A 25,622-nucleotide genomic window follows, 5' to 3' on the forward strand; every position below is an offset into this window, starting at 1 on the left:
TGCAATTTTCCTTCCAATATGTTTAATAACAGGGTATAAGTATAAAATGTGGGTCAAGTGCAGTGCATGAGGTTTATCCTTAAATGCATATTTTCAAATAAATTGAAAAATAATTGCAAGTTGGTCTAGACCCAGTTTTAGTTATTAGTAGGAGGTCACAATCAGTCTGTTTCTCTTGTCCTGTGCCAGACGTTTATAAGCTTTTAATATGAAGGACTTCATCCTAGTTCCTGTTTACTCTTGCATCGTGAACTTGAATCAGCTCAGGGGAAGAATAAACCACACCTTCTAAGTGGATGTGCATTACCACTGTTCACGTCTACCCTGACTGAGAGTACTCGGCCTGTTTAAAGTCACTGATGACGTCATTTTAGACAAATCACCTAATTTACACACATATCCATCCGTCAACTTTTTTTTGGGCTGATCTAAAAGTGAAACTATGAGGAACGAAGCCATCTGGAAAAAAAAAATCAGCCAGTTACTCAACACCTTATGTTGAGCCACAAAAAATACAACACACTGTCTCCAACTTGTGATTGTGATTGTGGGTGTGCAGCCTTTACAGAGTTCTCGTAGCTGACGTCATGCAATAGAAACGAGCCTCAGAAGCCGTTTTGGCAGGAAGCCACGCTGTTAAAAATCTCTACAAGTAACCAGGAGCAGAGACCACGCAATATGTCAGGTGTTGGGGCCTAAGCCTGCATCTGTAATCCATTGGTATTCATGAGTAAGGCCTATATGCAGACAGAAAGCCTGACTTTAGCCTGAGTATAGACCCCCTTATTTGGTAACACTACTTGTTTTTTTATGACTGACCTCTGTTTTAGAAGAGGTAGATGACGGCCACTCACTGAGCAGAGGAGAGGAAGTCTGACCTCGTTATTCTCATTAGCAAAGACTCCTGAGAGGAAACGGCTAATGACTGTGCGCCCAAGGGCTACGAGCAGGTTGCAAATACCTGCGGAAAAAACAAACAGTGCCATGGATACTCCATTGTTTCAGGTAAATGATGCAAAGGCAATCTATTCCGTTTAGTCCACTGTGCAGGCGGGAGGGTTTTATATCCAGTTAACCTCAGGTTCTCCATCATCTGCTTCTTCAAGCATTAGTTCTCCAGGCAAACCTAGGAGACAAGACTTTAAATTAAATTGCATTCAAGAAACCCCGGAAATTTCAGCATTTCTGCAAGCACACACAGTCCACTAAATAAATGCTTGCTTCTGCTGCCACCTTGAGGTAATAGATGCAGCAATAATTTGGTAGTTTTAAAAGTTATACTTAACATTTACATAGAAAAATAGAACAATCGAAAATGGAGAAATTTAACTGCAGCCTTTATGTTTCACTAAATGCTTTGTTTACATTAATATTCTGATCTGCAACCTCAAGAATCAGAAGAGCCATTTTTGTTCCCCCTCTCCCACAAATTATTATCATTAATCTGGGGTCGCAAAACATATTTGACAAATAAAATCATGACATCACGTAATACATTTTACATAGAGATATAAAATAACTATAGTTCGTTGCCTTTATGAAATTTAAGAACTACAAAAAGGAAACTGCAGTTTTTACCTGTTAACAAAGGATGGAAAAAATAATAAACCACAGCAGGTTGTAGATCTATTTGAGTCTTTCCATTATTTGTTATAAAACAAAAAGTGACCTACTCCAAAATAAATAAAACTGTGTTTAGATTTTGTGTGTTACGGAAGTAAATGTGGACTTCCGTCATGTACACATGACTTCATTTAAGTGTTGGCTTAAATTGCTTTCCATATTTCGAACACAAGTTTGTCAGGTTAGGGGTTTTTGAAGCTCTAGAGCCACAGGTTGCAGGCCCTGGTCTGCAGGAAAGGAATTGGGCTTGCTCCCCGGGTGCTGAAAAATGCTGCCCTAACTAATGCTAATTGAAAACTCAACATTTGTGTGACGATCCTTTCCTCAATCTCACAGATAAAACTACTTTGCTTACAAACAGTTTCTCTACTGGGTTCTTTGTGCAATATCACTTTGTTTGTAAGTAAAACAAAATAAAGAAAGTTCTGCAGCTGGAACACTTCCTCCGGGTTCAGTTCTCCTTCTACACCTGCTCTCTAAGGACTCACAGGGTCTAAAATGCATTTTCGCTCTGACAATTTTCTTAGAAGAAGAAGTGTGGTGTGGTGTGTGGGGGGTTAGGGGGTCGGTGGGGAGAGAAAAAGCTTTTCCCACTCGCAGCCCAGCGTCACACCCGCCGAGATAATCATTCAGAATTACGATGCGCTCATTTCTCACCTCTCAACATCCAATTTCCATGATTACATTTTGTGGCCGCGCGGTGTGTCAGTGCTTCGCGGGCTCATTTGACGTTACCAGGTAATGGACTACAGTCTTTACATTCTGACCGAACCCTACATAAGTGCACCGCAGGCTGCAAGGTGCAAATTGTGCTCACAGATGTGGCAGGTGCTTCGGCCCTTCTCTCTTGTCATTTGGGGACTTGGAGGAGCAATTTGCCACCAAAATTGAGCTTTTAACCTTCAGTTGTCATGATGGCACATAACTAATGAACATTACTCAGATTTGCTCCCAGTCATTTCAATCTTCTACTACGTTTATGCGAGAAGAAATTATTATTTCTTGTACCCATGATGTATTATCTCTTCTGAGATCACACCTTGATGGCACTGCATGTGGTTCAGAGGATCTCAAGCCATCAGCTCCTGTTATTTGCCAAACCTGACTCCATTTACCTGCTTGGTTTTCCATTGGCGTTCACGCTGGAGTAAATGAATAACAAAATTTATATGAAATCCTACTTTTTAGTTCAAAAAATGAGAAGAAACTTAATTTTTATCTCCTGGTCAAAACTTTGGACATAGAATCTGTCTGGATTGGAAAGAACGAAAGAAAAACAACACCATCATTCATTCCAGTAAATAGCCCAAAATGATATATGTTTACGTTCTAGGGACAAAGAAATCATAACTCTCCAGCAACGGGAGCAAAGGATGAGGTGGAGGATGAGGAGGAGGTTGAGGTGGTTAAACAAAAACTGCCAAGCTGATTTTGCTCCATAGTCAGCGTGCTGTCAAGATTCAAGGAAATGATGAGTTATCAGAGCAGCTGCGGTGAGACACACGAATCAAATCAAACAACTTTCTCTGAGTCAGACCTGAAAGTGAAGACTTTGAATGTAGTCACCTGGAAATGTGTTGTTCCCTAAATATGAGCTGTCGTCAGCATCCACCAGCAGGCCATTGTATAATCAACCTCAACTTTAACTAAAATGTTTTTATTGGTTTTGCCTTAACCTTAACAATAACGATTGCTCAAGGACTTCTGGTTTGAAAAATTAAGCTTAGGAAGTAGAACTGAGATTGCTGAAGATGCTGAGATCTTGGTTGAGAGTGATTGGGATTAGACGGGTTTAGAAGTTAGCATATTTGAGGGACAGCTCAGGTTTGTAAGTAAGAGCTGGTAAGGTTGAGATGGTTTGGTCACATGCAGAGGAGGGACAGTGATTATACTGGAAAAAAGGATGTTAAAGATGGAGCTGCCAGGCAGGAGGAAAAGAGGAAGACCACAGAGAAGGTTCATGGATGTTGTGAAGGAAGATACGAGGACAGCTGAAGTAACGGGAGAGGACACAAGGGAGAGGACAAGATGGAGGCAGATGTGGCCGCTGTAATGGAAAGAAGAAGAAGTAAAAAGGACCAAAGTAGCAGTTAGCCACCAGACGGCAACTCCACTGGTTGCTAGATTTTAATGGAAGTCGAGAAAAAAAGAGCTTCAGTCAACATTTTCCTGAATTTATGGCCTCAATCAGTAGTTTCAGGTCTTTATCAATAGCACAGAGATTGTCCTCTTGCTTAACATTACTCGCTCGTTGTTCTGTGTGGAATCTCACATCAACAGTGGAGAGAGAGACAGTGGGCACAACACTGCTAGTAATTACGACTCGCCGTTTGTCCTGCGTAGGCCTAGTCAACGTACATCAAGCAACGCAGGGTGTGAAACAGTAGGTGGCGTCGTAACAAACAAGGGAGACATTTACCTAAATGTCAATTTAGCTTCTTTCTTGCATAAAGCAAGCAATTTCAATGACCCATGTCTATCTGTGGGCGTTTCAAAAACCTTCAAAGATTTCCAAGACCCACGGGAACACTGTAAAAATGTTGTATTATTTGCTATTTACTTATTCTCTCACCTTCAAAAAGGTAAATACAAGAAGAGAAAGCCTCAGAATGCCACTTTTACAACTCAAATTAAAAAAAAGCTCTGCATCACCACCCTCACATCTTGGTTGGTCCACTCCCTCTCCATCACGGTTGCCCTCATACTCACACTCCCCTGTATTTACTGACTGACCCTACATGATAAACATCTGATCCAATGTTGATGGACTTCAATAAACTCTGTGATGCTGTGCATGATAGAGGATTTTTTTTTGTCAAAAACATTTTTAATAAAGTGTGTTAGTGCGGAAACAGCTGGCACAGAGAAAGGAGAAGTCCCCTGTGTCCTGGGAGAGATGGGTCCATCAGTAAGAGGAACAGAAGGTTATGTCCCCTTCAAAACTAGTAACCCCAACAAGCTGCCCTCTGTTTCGCCGATGGCCACATCCGTTTATTTATTAGCTGTTGCATAAGCTGCCGCAGTGGCCAGAATCTCCACAAAATCGATGAGAACGATCTGCAGGATCGTGTCACTTTGTGCAAAACAATAAAACAAAAAACAGGTTAAAACTTGTCATAAACAAATGCATTAATTAGGCACTGTTTTACCCACGCACTAAAGAAGCCAGCATCAAAACAAGGAATCAAAACTGCCTGACCTCCAGGCTAACAGGGTCTTGTCAAGGTCAGTGGTTCACACTGACCTCTGAAGGCCGAGGCCAGGACAGGCATCACATGCTGGCAGCTTTGTAGAAGTGAGAGTGGGAAGTTGTTGCTCTTTATTGTGGCAACCTATGGCCATGAGGTAACACAGAGGCCACTGTGGGTGGCATGTTTTCACACGCCAACCACTGTGGGAAATATTTATTTTTTCTGTGATTTTATTGGTGCAGGGGGGTGCGACACCGAGTGTGGAAAGACTCAGCGGGTTAAGTGGAGTTACAGGGAAGATAGAGGGATGATGTGTGGGCTAATTTGTTCTGTATTCACTTCTCTTCTGCTGACGTTTGCTTAAAGTGCTTTTTTGATGATGTTTATGTTTTAGTTTGATGACAATAGCTTCGCTTGTAATTTCCTGCAGAATTACATTCAGAAACAAATTATTATTGCATTAGTCTGACTAAAATCACAATTAAAAACCTGTCAATTTGACTGAAATTGTCGCACTAACATGCCCAAATAATACTAGATAATATAATTGGTGGTTGGGGGTCGATTTCCAGTCAAACTTGACTCAAACTGGTCTGAGGTCTCTGTGCAAGCTCCACAGTTCCAGCCCCTGGTACAAAAAACAAAGAAGAAAAAACAGTTTATTTTTGCACAACGCAAGAAAGAGCTGATTTGAAGAATTAAATATTTAGAAGTTTGATGGAATTTGAGACATACACAGGAGATAATGCTCAAGATGCTAAAAAAAAACTAGCTGTCAGACAGTCGTTTTGGGCTGTAATGTGTGTGCTGTAAACTGGACTGTAAAAAATGCCTAAATACTAACAAGAAGGAAGCAGAGGGAGACACACTTCATTTAATAAATGGATTCACCACAAGTTTGTGTACACTGGGATGAGGACAGTGGTCCAATTAAATCGCATAGTCAGACTACAACTTGACAGAAATCTGGGACTGTGAGAATCTTTTAAAAAATGACACTAGGACTTCAACTTTTTACTAATTTACCTTGTTATTTACTCGGCTGGTTTTGAAAGCTGTTTATTTAAATCACCATAGTTGTTTTTAATGAATATTATTACACTTAATTAACTAAATCGTTGCTGACTAATGATGGGTGGGCAAGAGTCAAAATTAGTCATCAGTCGGCAAACAGATGATGTTGAGAAATTATAATGCACATTGTACGATTGTAAGAGAGACGCTCAGAAAATCTCCTAGCATCTTTTTTTGTACATTTTCAGAATATGAAATGGATAAAAAAAAGTGACATTTTTAATCAAATCTAATCATCTTTACCCACAGATGGAATTTACCCAGTCATTCATTATTGGTGAAGATGGGAAAGTGACTATTTGCAGAGGATAATTAACTGAAGCAATCAACAGTTCCAGCACAGACTCTGAGGAGACATTCATACCTAACTGTTTGCATGTTTCTATATTTTTATTATAAAAGAAAACAAATCTAGAGGTGAATAAATCATAATAAATCATGATGCTCTGGCTGCTGTTAAAAACGTATTATATATCCTGTATAACTGTGCATTACAGTGAAGTGCTTCTGTTGTAACACTTCATTTACAAAGGACACTAAAAGCACATTAAAGGGTCATGGTCATTCATTTATTATTAATTCTGTTATCTCTAGATCCATGGATGAATTATCTCATTAGCATGGGATAACAAGGCATGTTTTCTTATCATAAAGGATAACAAAAATAAAAGGTTTTTCCCTCTTTGCTAATAGTTTTTATCAGAGATGAGTCAGAGCTACCACTGTAGTATGTATCTACCAGTGGTTGAAAAAGAAGGAGAATCTGATCAATATATCCTCATTGAATATATCTTATTGGAAGATGAACAACTTTTGATTTAAGATAGTGTATAAGATGAAGAAAAACGGCTTATATGAATAGCATCAAATGACTCCGGTGAGTGTCCACTAGGGATTACCATTTGAAAATTGCTGGATTAATCAAATGTTTGGATATTCTAGTGTATGAGCTAAGCGATGCATTCAATGCACCTCGTAAATCTCATCTCTTCTGTAGTCCACTAACCAAATGCTTTCTGCTGTCGCCTGGTGATAATAAGCACCACAAATTACAATAATTGGGGGTAGAAAGATTATTAATTTTCATTCATATTTGTCTGTTTTGTATCCTCTTCACATAAGTATGAGTAGTCACATTTACTGATCGACTTTTTGTAATCAAGTGAATAAACAAACATTCCTGTCCATCAAAGTTTGTACAGTACTTCATTTTTAGTTCACTACAGTATTTTGTTATACTGTACAAGTTTTCTTTTTTTATTTAATTCACCACATGTCTAACGTTGATGTATATTTCTGGATGCTGTGAATTCCCAAAAAGGACAAACAACAATTTATCTAAATCCTATTATCCACCATGTCACTCAGCTAATAGCGGCAGAAACATGAGTGTGGCAGCAGCAGCATCGAGAAGTCATTCTGAAAAGGAACTACTTCGGTTTGATTACAGAGAAAAATGGCAAAGAAAGTAATGATATGAGAGGGAATTATTCTGGATGTGTGTTTTTGTGAGTGAAAGAGGCTCAGGTGTGTGTGTGCACATATATTTATATCGAATGTACAAATCTATCTTTGGGAGGACATTTTGTGTGGGCCTCTCAACTTTAAAGTGCTTTCTAGAGGGGTAAGACTCGGCTTTAGTGTTAAGGGTAAGGGTTAGGCACTCAGTTGTGAAGGTTAAGGTTAGGGTAAGGGGTTAGGGAATGCATTATGTCTATGGTGTGTCCTCACTGAGATATGAAAACATGTTTTCATAACAACCACACTTGTGCCAAGTGCTGTACAGATGAATAAATAAAAGGCATAGAAGCTCATGTTATGGTTAGAATTAGGTTTGTTCAGGTTCAGGCTAAATGTTAGGGTAAAGCATTTAGTTGTGAGGGTTAAGGTTAGGGTAAGGGGTTAGGGAATGCATTACGTCTATGAATGTCCTCAGTAAGAATGTTGCGTTTTGGCATTTCCTGGATGTTTGGTCAGGAACAGGCTGAAAAGGTCATGTACATCTGGAGAGCTCAATTAGATGAGCAAATTAAAAACCAATTTGTGGATTTAATAAACTATAGCCAAACAAGAGTCTCCATAATTGTAAAAATCTGAATGCAAGTCTCCTGGCTTGGGTGGACAAAGATTGGTCCCGGTTGACATTTTTTGTAGAGGACGAAACACAGCTCATCTCTCGTCCAGCAAAGTCACATCTGTCCACTTACTTCATGCACTCACAATCTCCAGCAAACGGACAGAAATAGCAATTTCTTATTAAATTACAAAATCATGTTATTTAACCAACAAGATCTGATTTATTTGCTCCACACACTCAAGCCGTCCATGGGACGCAATCAAATAAAGTGATTTTGTTGAAAGCCGTTTAATGATTTGGTTGAGTTTCACTTTGCAAATGAATCCCACACTCCCGACAAACGAGGAGGTGGAGGAGGAGTAGTGTGAGAGAAAAGTCGAGATGAGCTTGTGATTTTATTTTCTTCTCATGATTTGTTGCTCCTTGACAGACTAAAAGCTTGTTGACCACAGTTTGATTTATACGCGCATGACCGACCGCGAGAGACGGGTCACCAGCAACAAGCACAGACACTACAGATTATCCAGATTGTGCTTAAAGTTTAGCCACTGGTGCTCTTCACTTAAAGAAGTCATTTAAAAGGACCACAGTGAGACCAGTCTTTGAGGGATCAAGCTTGATGTTTCTAGCAGTCTGAACAGCTACAAGACACATGAGATCTGATTTTTTCCAAAGTCGATTCAAACCACTGATCAGATTTTAGAGATCCATTTCAATCTGAACATCTCGGTCACTCAGATAGTATTTTCAAAGTGTCTTCTGCGTCTCTTGCAGCGTGACTCCAACAACAACAATGACAACATCGTAGATCCGGAGAGGCTGAGGTAAACTGGCAACGCGCTAAATGATCAACATAGTGAAAGACGATAGTTTAAAAATCCACAGAAGGTTGGAGGCGTGGCTCCACGTAATCAATTGGAACAGAAACGAGCAGTCCATTTTGTTTGGACTACTTGATTTTCCCAGGGGGTGTGGCCTGTAACTATAGAAATCCATGTGGAAGATGTGACTACACAATGTCAATATGGACACACACACATGGATCGGATTTGATCACTTGCTGATATAATGTACACAGTTGGTCGATCAGATTTTGATTGGATGTGCTTACAAATCTGATTTGGGCTGCAGTCTAAACAGGGCTTAAGTTTGCTGTGTCATTCTCCTGCTCTGTCGCCACAGCTCCTGTCTTGCAGTTGCTCCCATTCCTACTCTCTATTTAATTTGAAAAAAAGGGGTAACATACAGTATTTAAAAAAAACAAAACATCTTTAATTTCACCAATTTGCAAGTACATGGCATCCTTGCTATTAAATTTGCACACATTCTCTGTGATTATTCAGCCTTTTTACTTATATATTACATTCTTAACTACAGTATTAAAACTGCTTTAAAATAATGATCCTAATGTCTTTTTCTTTTACGTCTTTGGCGTTTTGTATGCATGTCTGGGTTTGTCAAAAAAAGCAGTTAATGACAAAGAGCTGATTAATAATGTCCAGAGAGAAACCTCTAGTCTATTTAAATATCAAATATGACCAAATCTATGATTTTATATCCTTAAAATAAAAGATGTATAAGGGGGCATGTCATGTCTGTTATGTCAAAAAAAAAAAAAAGAGAGAAAAGAGAAATGTTTTGAGCTTGTGTTTGTTTCACTTCCTTCGCAGATGTTTTGAGTGGCTCAGTCCCATGAACACATACTGTTTATTACTGTACATGCATGGTTTATTTTCCTGGAATCACATACTTGTAATGTGGGGCTACAGTGCCCCCTAGTGGTCTGTTTCTACACATACACTAGAACGAAGCCACAAAAATGTGGAAGTCTCAATTTTCAACTCTTACTTATTTCCCACTACTGTATATATACAGAAAGTAATATACACACACATTGTATACATAGTTTGAGAAGCCTAATAAATTAACTTTATTTTCAAATTTAAAGAGGAAAGGCTGCTTTAAATCATTCAACTTTAATGATAATTCAATTAATGACATTTTATAGATGTTATAGATGCAAATTTTGCAGATCTTGGCCGTACTTGGACTGAGATATTCAGATAAGGTTAAAAAGTAGACTGAATATCTGTGTTCTCCTTCAAAAATATTAATTAATTTATCAGTTTTGTAGTGAATATTATTAATTGTGTGAAGTGGTTTTCATTTTGGACTGATTTGATGTGATTTTATAGACAATACACCTTTACATGATACGTAAAGCAATGATTAAATTCAATATTTACTACTTTCAGTCACTGCTCTTATGTTTACATACAGGCAGGTGAAAGATTGTGCAAAACAGATGCACATGTTTCCTTTCCACAGTCACTTAACGGTTAATAATGTGAGCAAAACAAGACATGAATTCAACTAAACAACATCCACAGGTAGAAAAACAAATCCATTTACCCTCCCCAAAATATAATGGCTTGTTCCTTTAGACGTTACTCCACCCCATTCATGTTTTTCACCACAACATTTCTTGGAAATCTGCGCAGTAGTGTCTGAGTAACACTGGTGAAAAAAACAAACAAACAGACAAACAAACCTCAGAAAAGAGCTGAAGGGCAGATAATAAATCTCACTGTGAAAAGAGAGCCATCACATTTTAAAAAAGAAGCTCGTAAATAAGATGTTCAAACAGACGCACGTACGCACACGCTGGATGTTGATACAAAGGGAAGGAGTTTGGTGAACTGTAAAAACACTAATGGGATCCCTGACAATATAATTAACTAATGAGGCTGATGGAAACGACAGCGCTCTGTCACCAGACACCCGCACTCATCTTCATCTGCCTCCTTCTCCTCCTCCTCCTCCCTCACATCTGCTGCTCCTTACTACCCCAAAAATCCTGCTACACTAAATCTTTAATTAATTAATCATTTATTCTTGATAAAAATCTCCAAAGACCTTGTTTCTAAAACCTACATATATATATATAAATAACCAAATGAAACCTCTCTAATTGCTTATCTACCAAAGATGATTAGGGCCACAAGTAAAAAGGGGAAAAAAACCCAGCCTGAACTGTGGGATTAAAATCTGAATACTGACATTTCATTCGTTCAATTTCTAAATCTCCTAATTCAGATTTTTTAATCTCAGAATCCAGATTTCTTCTCCCCTCAGACTTTAGACTTTTTAATCTCAGAATTCAGACTTTTTAATCTCAGAATTCAGACTTTTTAATCTCAGAATTTAGTTGTTTTTTATATCTCAGAATTCAGACTTTTTATTTTTTTTTTATTATAGTGAACAGGTGGTTGCGCTGCCAACAGATTTAAGGCAATGGAGATGACATTAAATCTGATTAAAACTCATTTATAAATTATTATGACTTTGAATGTATTTGACATTTGTCATAACCTTCCTGATCCGCTGTTTCTAACCAGCTGCCTGTTCTGCTTTTCAGTGAGTTGACATATTTGGCACAAAGTGAGTCCATGAATGTGCCTGACTCTGAGGCTTAAACTGCAGGTGCACTAATCTTGAAAGCTAATTAAATATAGCTTCAAAACACAGATTAACAGAATTCAGCAAGTCTGACGTGTCTCAAAAACTAAAATAATCACCAGGAGTAACCAAGAGCAAACGGCTTCTCTGGATTGTTTGATGAGTAAACTGCTCCTGGTTAACAGTTAACCTCTTTTCCACGCTCGATTTCATAGTTAGTGCCAATTTACTAAAAATAGCAAATTCACTAGAGAGGTCAGAAAATGTGTGCTGCTGGAGACGCCTCCTCCATGGCTGCGGCCACTGCAGAAACATCGTGCTCACATTGTCTGTGTGTGTGTGTGTGTCACTGACTGACTGCGGGCTCTGATTTATAGCTGCAGACACAAAAAGGGATGCCTTTGTGGTCCGGTATAAAAGGCAGGAATGCTGAACGCTCCATTAATTAGGCAGTGTGTTGTAATGATTAAGCACAAGTGTTGCAGAGACACGACGTCTTACACAATATAGTCATCAGTGGATTCCTAGGAAATGAAAGAGGGGAGAATCTAACTCAAAAATCCAAAATTAAGGTTCAGTGCGTAAAAAAGTGGGTGAAATTATTTTATTTAGGCAGAACTTCTAACTAAAGGTTCTGAGGGATATTCAGATTGAATGTCACCAATAAATGCTGCTCAATTTAACATACTGTACCTTTAAACAAGGTTGTTTAGCTGGGAAAAATACTTGGAAAAAAGGGTGAAGTTAAAAGGTATTTTCAAAAATATACACTTATGTTAAAGTGTTTATTATGAAGAACAATTGTATTGTATCATATTATAGAAAATGTGTTAAAACCATTAAATCAACAGGCTAACCTGAATTTCAAAGTAAAAGCAAGTAGAAATGGAGCAAATATGAACTGCTTTATAGTCAGTTCAGCAAGTTATTTCATCAAAATAATGCAATGACATGAGTCATGGCTCATCTATTATTAAACTATCTTTTTCATTCATTTTTCAGGAAATTAAGGGGAATAACCTCCTGTAACTAATGCTTCTCATGACGATTTAAAAACATTGTGCAGTTGTAGGAGCCATAGTCCAACAGTAGAGGTCAGTATAATCATGTGCAGGTACAGGACCATAATACATGTACCTCTACAAACACTTTCATCATTATTATTATTATTTTTATCATTACCATCATGGCTGTGTGTTGGCAGTGCTTCAATCTTCATTAATCTTCATTAATCTTAATATGTCTCAACACATGCACCTTCATACAGTGACTAAACAAATGAATGGGAAAATATATTGTAAAAGGAGGAAAACAAATTTTATTAACCCGATTTCTTTGTTTAAATGGTTGTACTGCATCTGTACATTGAGATTATACAGTAAATGTAATTACAGACCATAGACTCTTTCATTATCATGTGGGCACAGGTTGTGCCGGGAAATGAGCTGACAACCTTGTGATTAATGAATGATCAGTTCCACCCATGGAGTCATACATTTAAAAAAAAGAAAAAAAGAAAGATATCTTATTTACACACTCTTCTGTGTGCAAGGAAGGCAAGTATCAGTGTCAGTGTAGCCTCAGATGCCAGTTTATTAGGTACACCTACAGCTAAAGCTAGTTTATTTTACGACAACACACCCTGCGATTGTCCTACATTAATGGAGGTCACACAGTTTTGCTAAATAATTCTGCAATATTTGAAGTAAATAGTGTGAAGTAGATAACAGAAGCTCCTGTGTGTTTAAGGGAACACAGTTCAAATTCATGAATTCATCAATCTGTAGGCCGTAACACTACTGTTTTTTCTTCCATCTTACAAGATGTGAAGTGCTTCTTGAAATAAATCCACACATGCTGCATCAAATTGTGAATTCCATTTCACATATATAATATAATTCACGTGTACAGTCCAAATAAGCCATATTGTATAGAGAGAGTGATTTAATTCTGCACACAAACTATATATCCTACACCTACAAGAGATAATTAAAGACTAATTATTGTCCTACGTTTAGTTTTTATGGCCTTTTCCCCTCTAAAAGGCAGTAACTAAACCACTGTGTGAGAGTCCAACAGGAGAAAGTCTAAATGCCTTTTTGTGTTAATCACATGTGCTGTGCACAACACAACATTGATTTCTTCGCTGCGACCCAAAAGCACTGATATTATCATATTCTAAAATGTTTTCCCAGGCCACATTTTAAAAATAAACCAGATCTCCATGAAAGACAAACATTTCTTCCTCCTTCCACTTCTTCTTCTTCTTCTTTCTTATCTTCCCTCTTCGTGTGTGTGTGTGTGTATATGTGTGTGTGTGTGTGTGTGAAATCCTTCCCTCCCTCCTTCGGCAATAAACTTACTGACCCTCTTTGCTGCAGCAGTAGAGCTCATCTCCGCATCGACTCCCTCTGTGGAGAAAATCAATAAGCACGGGTCAAAACAGCCACTGAAGGAAAGAGTACTGGTAACACTATAAAACCATCAGCGCAGGATTTATCCAGGATGCAACAATGGTCCTCCACGTACATTAGGTTTTCTACTATGTTGATATGTACACTTCTCTTGTATTAGCTGCCAGATTTCCTGCAGGGTTAGTTTAAATGATAAGGATTATTATTATTTTGAGTATTAAAAACAGTAAAGTGTTAAGAAACATGTTGAACATTGCAGATTCGAACACATTCACAAACTCTGATAAGACCAATATAAACACATGAGACTTTTCTCCTTACAACACACACAGTTCTGCACAGCTATTCTTCTTAGGACTTAACATTGACTATTATTCATGTGAACAGCCTTATCCCTAACCTTAACCAGTCAATGCCTACTCATAGGGACCAGGTTTTGGTCTGTACTGGTCCTGACAAGGTCAGTGTTTATCCCACAAAAGGTCCTAAAGAGGTAACGAATACAAGCACACACACATGCATCGATGTACAGTATTCTTAGTAAGGATACCCATTGATATAAAAGAGTTCCAAAGTCCATTACCCTTACCTTGACCAACACACCTAAATGTCTAACCCCAACCCTTAACCAAAACCTCAAAAAAAGCATAAAGATTGTGAGGACCAGCGAAGATGTCCTCACAAGGTCACAAGGTCTTTTTTTCTTAGAGCACTGCATTGTCTTCCATTCATTTGGACACCCTAATCTAACCAGTATTACCAGTTAATACCTAACCATAACTTAACCACCGTTCAAATCTTTGCCCTTGATGATGTTCTGTATCATTACATTAGGACACGGTTTTGGTCTCCATGAGGACTACTGGTCCTGAAAGGTCAGTGTTTATGCTAACTTATCATCTACAGCATTCTTAGTGAGGACATAATGCGTTCCTTAGCCCCTTACTCTGACCTTAACTATCACAACTTAATGCCTAACCCTTAACCTAATCCTAACCCTCAAAAACCCTTAATTGCGAGGACCAGGCAAGATCAAAACACCCTCATAATAATCTGACTGAATCATTTGTCCTCCACAAACTTGTTTTTATATCTTGGTGAGTACACATCATAGATATAATGCATTCACTCACCCCTTACCCATAACTTTACCATCACAACTAAGTGTCTAACCCTGCAAAAGTCCATGAAAGTCGAGGGGCCCAGACGCAATGTCCCTACAAAGGTCAACATGTCTTCACAGAGATAGGTTTATAAGTATTTTTGGACCTCACAAAGACATAAATACAAGTGTACACACACAGGTTTACACAGCTAATCTTCTTAGGACTCGACAATGACTTATTTTCATTTGGACAGTCTCAGTATCTCAGAAACAAGTTTCTACCCTCATTAGAACCAGTCCAAGTGGTCCTGACAAAAATCTGTGTTTGTGCCAGAAAAGTAACAAATGCAAGCACACAAACACACACACGTCTGTCATCTCTCAGCACTCTCGGCTCTCATCATGAATTTGTCCTGCCACCATGGTGGAGTATCTTTGGCTCCACGCCTGCTCTGGTGTCCATGCCCGCGCTCATGCTCCTTATCAGGTGTCAGATGTGGCTTTGGTGTCACTGAGGTCTTGTCCATTTCCCTTCACACCCTGCTTTTTTGAGCTTTGTTACACAGAGCCGGTCACCAAACAAAGGCACGCCACTCATCACTTTCCAGTGCAGGGGAAGTGATAATTGGAGGCTAGTGTTTGGGATCATGATGGAGCGTTAGCACTAATGGTTGATTAATCATTTAAATGATCCTGAGGAAACTAACGGCAAAACATTTACAGATGAACAATAACTAAAATGATAGGATAAATGACTACTGAGGCAGTAAAACAACTCAAGAAAACACTGGACTCAATGAAAACACATACATATGTACCCACACTCATTTTTGCCACATAAAAACATGACTGACGTGCAAGAGAAGGTCCTGAATTTTACCTGCTAATCAATTTATGGAGCACAAATGTGCATCTCAGTTCACAGTTGTGATAAAAAAAACCTTGCAAACAAAGCACTGCTATAGCGGAAACTAAACACTGCGCTGCGTTTGAAGCGGCAGCGGAGCTTCACTAATGCAAAATGTGCAGAATGTCCCGTCTGCAGAGTCGGGAAAGTCCCGAGTGCAGTCTGGACCGTGGGAACACAAGACATGAAAGTCTTGGTGGCTCAACACCACGATAAGTGAATGAACAGTTCAGATGCAACGCTGTCTCCTCCACATTATTGGCAATTAGTGGCTGATAAGTGAACAGGAAAAGCAGCAGTGTGTGAACAGTGTGTGGATGCAGTCACAGGGCTAAGACTTAACATGATGGTCTAGAAGATGAAGAGATTTACAAACCTACAGTAACAGCAGTGATTTCAGTTTCCTGCTACATGGCTAGTTTATCGATTTGGTTAAGTGCCACAATGATTCAATTAATTGTCAACTACTTTTATTATCGACTAATTGGTTTTTCAATACAAACATTCAAACTGATTTTGGTTGGTAGACAAATCGAATGTTTCAACATTTTGTGACATTTTAAGAACAAAGCAAGTCATTGAATAACTGAGAAACTAATCCACACACAGATTATGAAAATGATGCTTAGCTGCAGTCCTAATTTGGTTTCTCATTCCTGCAGATACAGTAATTGATGATTTGACTGTAGTGCTGTAGTGTCTTTAATCCAAATATAAATCACACTAAACTTAATCAAAAGACCATTACTGCATCATGGGTATGAATCGTATGCAGGCAAATTTAATATCCAGCTCAAAGTCTAAAAAATATCTAAAAAGTAAGTAAACAAAAAAAACAGACCCAAACAGGTGCATTCTTACTGACTGACCTACAGTAGATAACTTACATGATGTTCGCACTATGCCTAAACCCCTCATACTAAATAAAAAAACTTGCCAAACTAAACTAGCAATTAAATTAACAAAAAATATTAAGGTTGAACGGATACAATCTTTATTATCAATATAGACCCTATAACCCTAACCCTGATACTGTTTGAAATCACTGGATCGGATATCGAAAAGACAAAAATACAAATCTAATACAAATCAAACATCATTTATTGCACATAATGTAAAAACATAAATAAAAGTCAACAACAGCATTTTAGCCGAGTCATGTTTATATTTTGTGTTTATGGGAGCAGAATATTTGCTACACAGTTGGAGAATTATGTCTTTGAAATTGTGTGAATGTGTGTGGCTGATATCGGTATAAATAGTTATCAGCTGTCTTGTATAAAGTACCTAAAATTGATACTTGAGTAAAAATACGTAAAAGTATCTTACCAGAAAATGACTTTGGTAGAAGTTGAAGTCACTTTTTTATAATATTACTTAAGTAAAAGTCTTTAAATATATAACATTTACTGCACTTAAGTAGTGGTGGGGGGGTGTCTTTCAACTGGAAGGTTGTGGGTTCAATTCCTGGCTCTGCTAGTCTATATGAGTCCTTGAGCAAGACACTTAACCTCATATTGCAGCGTGTGAATGGGTATGAAAGATGTGTGGATGGGGAATGTGTGAAAACTGTAGTGTAAAGCAGCTCATCAAGACTAGAAAAGTTCCATATAAATACAGACCATAATACCACTCTTCTTCTGATTTGGTAGTAACGAGTGACAAAGATATTTTTTGGAAATGAAGTAAAGTAAAAGTTGCTCGAAAACAAATAAAGTACAGATACATGACTTTGTACCTTTGTACTGAAGAACAGTAACGATTAATTGTACACTGGGTCTCAGGCAAAAAAATGTGGTACTGGGCTAAAGGAAATACTAATAAATACTGATAAAACTACTCAATCTACTCAAATCAAATATAGCACTATTTACTAACTGAACACCAAAACAAACAAATAGCTTCAACAATATCAGCAAAACTTGTGAATAATTGAAGTTTTTAAAAAGGTTTCAAAGTAAACTTTGACTGCAGGTTTTGTTAGAAAACAATTCTAAGCTCCCAAACTCCAATAAACACGACCGGGAATCTTGATCATCGGGTGGAATTTTCTCCCTCCCTTTGATGTTTGTCCAAGAGTGACTATTTATACAGCCAACACTTGTTGTCTGGAAAGTGCGAGCCTCTGCTGCAGCGCAGATCCCCACTGTACACAAGCACATAAACAGGGCCTGGGTGCACAACGCTGCCCTCCTTATCGACAGGAACCCAAAGTTCCTCCAGTGGAAATGTCTTTGTTCCCCCTCGGCTGCCACACAATGAGCGCGACTCTCTGGAGTCAGCTGAAGGCACTGCAAGTGAAGGCCTTCGCTCATTCCGCACATAGCACGGTGGAGGCGCTGACCTTGGACAGGAGCTATTAAAATTGTTCTCCACTGAGCACACGTATGTGCGCTCACCTTGGCTCACAAAAACACACACACAAGAAAAACATGTTTTACTAAACGGCTTTGAAAACAAATTTAAGTGGAAAGACTGACAGCAGAGGCACATTTTCTATAGTACAGTACGTATGCCTCTGTCACTCACCTTGACCTACAACAACACATTATGGTATATACAGTGCAGTGCAGTATTTTTCCATCATTCATTTATCTGCTACAGTATTTCCACAAATAACAGACTGTGCTTTGTCTGAATGTCAGAAAACAATGACAAGTGCCACAGTAATTCCCCAGAGCATGCCATTGTTGTTTAAGTGCTTTAATTTATCCAAAACAATACCATAAAACTGTACGTGTAACACCACATGTATCATGCTTTTCATTGACGTGACTGGACTGAATTTTTTATTAAAAAATAAATCACAGAAAAAAACAGTTGCCAAATATTTTTCTAGTTCTTCAATATGTGCAATTATAGTTGTATTCATTCTTTCATTCCTGAGCACCAGTACCACCGCAATATGTGTCCTCATCTTTCACAAGGTTAAATCTAATCCATTCCACTTTATTAATATAGCCCATTTAAACACAAGGTTGCCAAAGGAATAGATGGAGAAATAGAACACTAAAATACGCTAAAAAGACATAAAAAGACTAGAACATACGAAAAGACAAGACAGAGACAACATGATTCTCACGCTAGGTTAAAAGCCAAAGGAGTAAAAGTGAGTTTAAATACGAGTTAAAGCAGCAGTGTAGCATAAAGCAGAAATGTACTGTATTCATTCAGTATCAAGAGACAGCCTTCAAAATAAAAGATACTTTCTCAGACGTTCCTGTGTTTAGATCCTCATAGAGCTGGACGCGTATAAAACAATGTCATGGAGATTTCGTGCAACCACTATGATGACCCCGCCCACGGAAAAGTGCGGTATGTGTCGACCAAATATTTCTGTCTACCTATGGAAATCTATCACTGTGCTGGTTATTTTTGCCACAAACCCATTCATCATATCTATCATGTTAGTATTGACTTATCTCATCCACTGCATTAATCCACATGATCCATTTGTACCAATAACACAATTATCAATCATACGGGGAAAAAAAAATCAATCATCTATAGAATAAGAGTGTCAATTAACTGATTGGTTGGTTGTTTTGACAGAAAGATGTTTAGCAGCTGTTTTAATGACCAAATATTTGACGTTTCCTGCAGCTTATTGTCAGAATTGTTGCATTTATGTGGTTTTAATGTTTTATGTTTCAAAAGATAAACAACCAACTTTTGGCTCCCTTGAAGCTCATGTTTGGTCACTGTCATAAAAATGCTGCAGCAGCAAGAAGCTTGTAAGTACACAGATACTTGTTTTTATAATATTTAATATAACCTTTAGGGCTTATTATTATTAAATGAGAATATTTTCTGTCTTCTTTACTCCACTAAAAAAAACAGATAATTGGAATTGAATAATTTTGGTTTGTAGACAAAACAAAGACATTTGAGAACACCACTATTTTGAGGTTCGGGACATACCGCAAAGACATTTTTCAACATTCACTAACACTTTATGGACCAAACAACTAATTGATTAAGATAAAACAGAAATTGATTATGAAAACAGCCCTAACCCTCAATAATGCCGTTACTCTATGCTAACTTATGGACACCAATGTAAACGGGTTGAGTTTTAGTACCATAATGACAAGTTTAAGTGTGTAGTTCAGCTTTAATTTAAACATTTCTGTAGGTCTTAGACATTTGTTGACATGGCCTTAGGAAAGTGATATAGTGTCATAACCCAAAAATGTAATTAAAAAGTCACTACACAAAAACAAGCAAATTATTGAGAGATGAAAATAATCACAACGTGAACACCCTCCAGGAATCTGATCAGCCAGATAATATCATACTCTAATGAATTTTCACCCGTGTGTCATACTTTTCATATAACATCCATCATTCAGCTCATAATTCATATTCCCAGACTCCAGTCGATCACAGTACAGGTGTGATATGACTTGTTCTGACATTTTTGACCCTTTGCCACGACCAAGGTTGAATAACTGCACAACAGACCCCAGGCTTCACTCGCAACTCCTGGGAGAATTATGCACCAGCCTATTTACAGTATCTGCACACAAACATGCGCAGCACACCCCTTTACACATTATGCGACACACGGATTCTCCCTAATGACTCGCCTCACGGCAGCAGTCAGTGTGAGCTCCATGCACACACAGAGAGTGAAATCCTGTTACAGCTGGCTTTTCATGATGCCTTTAACCGCATTACATTCCCCCCTCTCAAGTCCAGATCCAATTTCCCTATGAAACAAGGTAACACACACACACACACACAAACACACATAACCACGCTGTGACAAGGATGCCTGCCTTTAATGTCGTCAAAAACAAAGTGTGTTTTCCTCCTCTCTACATCTCCAGTGGCCGGGGCTCTCTGGGAACTCAGACAGACAGACAGAAGGGAGGGAGGGAGGGAGGGAGGGAGGAGGGGGAGACAGAGGGTGAGTGGATAATTCACTTGACTCTGGAGGATGTTTGCATGTGTGTTTGTTGTCCTCATGATAAAAGAAAGAGGAGATAAATCCTCCTGAGTGAGGACACTTAGTCGGCCTTCATCTATTTATTACCTTGTTTGGGACCAGGACTTTAATACACATGGTTTTACTTAATTAAATAAATAAATAAATAAATAAATAAAAGCACCCAGAATGAATGGATAATTGGGATTAATGAATGGAGACATACAGTCTTGGTGATTTATTTTGAATCACATTACATTACATGTCATTTGGTAGACGCTTTTATCCAAAGCAACTTACAATAAGTGCATTGAAACATTTGGGTACAAACAAGAGCTCGAAGTAAGTAAGTGCTTCAAGTAAGCCAATCTATAAAGTGCCACCACAAATGGGGAAACTATAATTCAATCCGGTTCCTGATCTGTTTCCTTTGTATCTATATTTGTGTATATGCATACCTAAATCAGCAGATACAAACCAAATTAAAGCACATTATGGACAGTAGGAGCCGCCCATTTACAGTATGTTCATCTAATATTAAAGCTTATTTTTGTTAATATTTGCGATAACATTGCAATGATTTTGGTCGGGCCAGCAAATGCACATTGTCATGGGTCTAGTTCATGTTTACAAACAGGATGTGAATAAGAAATTGATTAAGGGTGAAGGAAATGAATGTAATGAAGAGGTTAATGGGGGGGAAAACACTTAATACTGCTTTGAAAACATCAACAGGACATCAATATTACATTTTGTGGAGGTTTTATTGTTTTGTGATTTTTTGATTAGGGCTGGTGCTAACAATTATTTTCACATCAATTCATCTGTCAATTATTTTCACGATCAATCGATTTGTTCCAGAACCAGAAAATGTGAAAAAATGTTGATCGGTGGTTCCCAAACTTCAAAAACGATGATTGATGAATGTTGTTTTGTCCAAACACCAAAATGAATCACTTTCAATGATTTCTTTGTTATATAGAGCAAAGCAACGAGAAAAGATTCACATTTTATAGATTCAATTACTAAAAAAATACACTCAAACTAATGAATCACTTTTAAAAAAGGATTAATTTACTAATCAATTAATCGTTGCAGCCCTAATTGAGATTTAAATAATGAGCTTAACTTGATTGATACAAACTTAATCACCAACGGCTTTGGGAAAATACCTAATCATTAAATATTAAAATAATTCCTGTCTGAAAACCCATTATGTGGTGTCTCCTCTGTCATTACTCAAAGTAATTGGAATATATTTAAGGTTAAGCCAAAACAAACTTCTTAGACTAATGCATTAATGACTTACTTGAGAGGGGAAAAAAGTCCACCAGACTGATCATTAGCACCTTTTTTCTTTTGGAATAAAAATGTGTGAAATGAATTCTTTTTTTTTTTTTTCCACAATCAGCTTCACTGACAGGGAGTGATCTCTAAGTGGGTCTGACTCCACCCCCGTCCCCGCTCGTCTGTTTGAAAGGCTGCTGCAGCATCAGGGACATGTTCGTCTGCAGGATAAAAGGCCCTCCTTATTAAGTCAGCTGTCACATCGGGCACCTTGCCAAGCGGCACATCCATCCACTTGCTATTCCCAGCTGTGCCCTTATTTCTCTACGCCAACTGCCGGATCCTAGCATGACCTCACACAACCTCCAGTAAAAGGCTTTTTTTTTTTTCTAACCTCATTATATTTCTCCACAATCTCATCCCCTCCACCACCTCCAGCATTAATAACACATGTGTTCAAATAGCTTTTCCTCATCTACACCTAAAAATGTAAACTAATCAATGTTAAGGGCGTGAGTCTAATTATGGTGCATCCATGCTTGTCTTACATGAACGGATGACAACAGACGCAGCTGAATGTCGCTTCTGCACATGATTCTACCGTCTTAATAATCGAAAAGGGATCAATGGCCTGAAAGAGTGCAATTAATTATCTTCCAGTGCATAAATTGTCCTTTCATTCAGTCGTAGTAATTGAATTGATTGAGCACAGATGGAGTTGACCTCTGATCAGCTGCCGTAAAGGTCGCGCGCCTGTCGAGTGTCAAGTTGAGAGAATCGATTAAAAGGATCGAATGGGTTTCTGATTAATTGATTTTTGTGCCCCTTTCACCTTATTTACGTCCATGCGGTAAGGAGAGACACTTAAATATTAATCGATCAACCGGTTAACGTCCAAAACTGAAATCTCACTTGCTTTTTAAAACAGGAGTCTTAAGTTTTGGATTGACAGTTCAAGTTATTGCATAAAACCCCATTCAAAAATTATATAATTTCTGCATTAAAAATGTACAAGTGTGATGAAAGGTTCTACAGTAAAACACATGTGCATACGCTCTGCTCCATTGGAATAAAAGGATCAGTACACGTACATTTTTAAGCTATGGATCATAGTTTCCCCTTTTGTTTTATCAATTCAATCACTTTCTCAAACACACCGCCTGGCTCACCTACGCATGACATGACTCAAGGCAACATATTTCTGTGACATGCCCAAACCAATCGAGGAATGTGTGATATTTCAAAATCACTCAGCCATTATTTCCTTATTCACCATGAAAGTAAGTCAAGGTTGAGTCACAGAAGGAGTGCCAATATAGAGGGAGGGGGTGTAAAGCTATAATCAGTGTAAAGGTACAAGCTGTTCTATAAGAAAATGTGTAAAACTCAAATTGATTCCTCAGACCCCAAGTCCAATAAAAAGGATGTGAATTGTCCTGTTCCCAATAAAATGTATTTGAAAGATTTGTTGGGCTGTGGTGTTGAATATTTAACAGGTAGTATCATCTTTTCAAATAAAAATAATTAATGTAGAAAGGTGAGTACATGTATATGCATTGATAAATTACTATTAATTACAAAAGTGGTTGCAATTAGTGACAACTGTACACTTGGTTGGTTATTTGGTTTTTTAAATGTCTATGTTTGGATTTTCCTGGATTTCATAATGATGAGAGCCACAAATATCACACAAAAATAAGAAAAACATCACCACAGAAAAACAATGCACTGTTGATTAATAGATTATGAATGGCGAATGATTTACAGCCCTACAAGTGCCGTAATGTGTACAAAAACGTCTGCTATCTCATGGTGACAATGCAGATTGTAACAGGCGACAGATTCCCTCCATTACCCAAGCACATCAGGGAACTACAGTGGCTTTCAAATAGCAGAAAGGATGTTCTTCTTCTTTATTTGCATAGTAAGCTCCCATTTCAGAACTCTAGTCCATTTGTGCTGCTGCTGAAACATGTCGCTGCAAGACAGTGACATCTGTAAAGCAAGGCCCTTGCCTAAAGTCCATAAAAATCTGATTGTAAAACTGAAAAAGGTTTTTAAGGGATTGCACTCTATAAACGTACTTATGGGCAATATATTTGATTTCTGCCTAAATGACTCAAACACACACACCATTACATTACATTATTTGTGCACTGCAGTATTACTACATTTACCATCGCACCACTGTGCAAAACAAGTTTCACATTTAAGAAGCTCAATAGTTATCACATCAAAAGGAGACTCTCAAAGCATGCAATATGAATCGTATTAAACTGGAGGTTTCTCTTGGCTCCATGTTTTCAAAGGTGGCTCAACCAAACTGTTTCTGTTGCTAAAATTGAACAGAACAGTTTAAGCAAGTCTTTACCACAGAACAAATCTCATAAGCAAATCTCATTCATACAGTAGCACTAGTTCATGAGACCCGACTGTCCAGTCTGTGAGCTCTGATGTTTATTTGCAGGGCTGCAACCAATGATTATTTTCATAATCAATTAATCTTGAGTATTTGTTTGGACCATAAAATGACAGAAAACCTTTCTTGGTGTTTTCCAAACATCGCAATGATGTTGTCAGGTGTCTTATTTTGTCCACCTTAAACTGATTCTTAAAAAAAGTTGATTATGAATTTAGTAATCAATTAATCCAATAATTATTGCAGCCCTACTTCACATTTCTACAAATTTAAGTGTACAGAGTGTTCAATGTGAAAGAAAAGACAAGTAGCAGCTTAATATTCATTTTGCAACACTAGGCAAAACCACCACCATGGTGTAATAATGAACACGAAACCATAGCCAGAAGATAAATAAGTTCTCCAAGTCTCCACAAAATAAATATTATTTCACAAGTTAAACCAAAACACCGCCCAAAACTAGAAACAAAACTTCAAACACACACACACACATACACATACAACAGGCAGCACAAAAAGGTAGCCCCCAATAACATGACTGAACAGAACCAAAACACCAACTTAGATCAGACATGTCGACACAAGCTGCAGGTACTTACAGTTGGTGAAGAGAAAGGGAAGATTTTCCTCTGAATCCCAGCAGAAAGAAGTTTGGGGAGAGATGTTACAAGGACAAGCACCAAAAAATGCTTTTTTCCACAGCTAGCTAGCTAGCACGCTAAGTGTAGCAACTGCCCTAAAGTTGCCCTTAAGCAACATGTCTCCTAATTGACTATTTAACAACTATTTTTACAGTAAATTGCTTCATAAACGCTGGGAGCACGTTTTAATTTAATTATTAGGGCATGAAGATGAGATAATAAGGTGTGTAGCAGCAGGAAGTGGCAGAACTTAAGAGCGAACAGTGGGTGTAGCAAAGTTTAACTGGCCGGCCATTTTTAAAAGGGTGTGTTCACGGTCACTTGCAAAATGGCGGAAGTGATGAAATTACTTAAATCACACAGCGAAAACGTGACTATTTAAAGAAAAATTCCATTCTATTTAGTCAAAATTATTGGAATATTACCAACAAACTTGAAGTATCAAAATTAAAATTACATTTATGTTACATTATTACTGACACAACAATGTTAATG

The 25,622-nt window shown here is 38.0% G+C and overlaps 1 long non-coding RNA gene across 2 annotated transcripts; it reads right to left on the minus strand.

Moving 5' to 3' along the window:
- Positions 1 to 1,045: 1,045 nt before the first annotated feature.
- On the minus strand, positions 1,046 to 25,205 carry LOC122784423. Of its 2 annotated transcripts, none has more exons than XR_006362179.1 (3): positions 25,086 to 25,205; positions 13,792 to 13,835; positions 1,046 to 1,126 (listed from the first exon to the last, which is right to left on the minus strand). It is a non-coding gene; the product is annotated as an uncharacterized LOC122784423 (long non-coding RNA). The 2 variants fall into 2 exon arrangements; XR_006362178.1 differs by lacking the exon at positions 1,046 to 1,126 and adding an exon at positions 5,374 to 5,442.
- Positions 25,206 to 25,622: the final 417 nt, after the last annotated feature.

Source organism: Solea senegalensis, linkage group LG17 (genome assembly GCF_019176455.1).
Source record: "Solea senegalensis isolate Sse05_10M linkage group LG17, IFAPA_SoseM_1, whole genome shotgun sequence".
Classification (NCBI taxonomy): domain Eukaryota; kingdom Metazoa; phylum Chordata; class Actinopteri; order Pleuronectiformes; family Soleidae; genus Solea; species Solea senegalensis.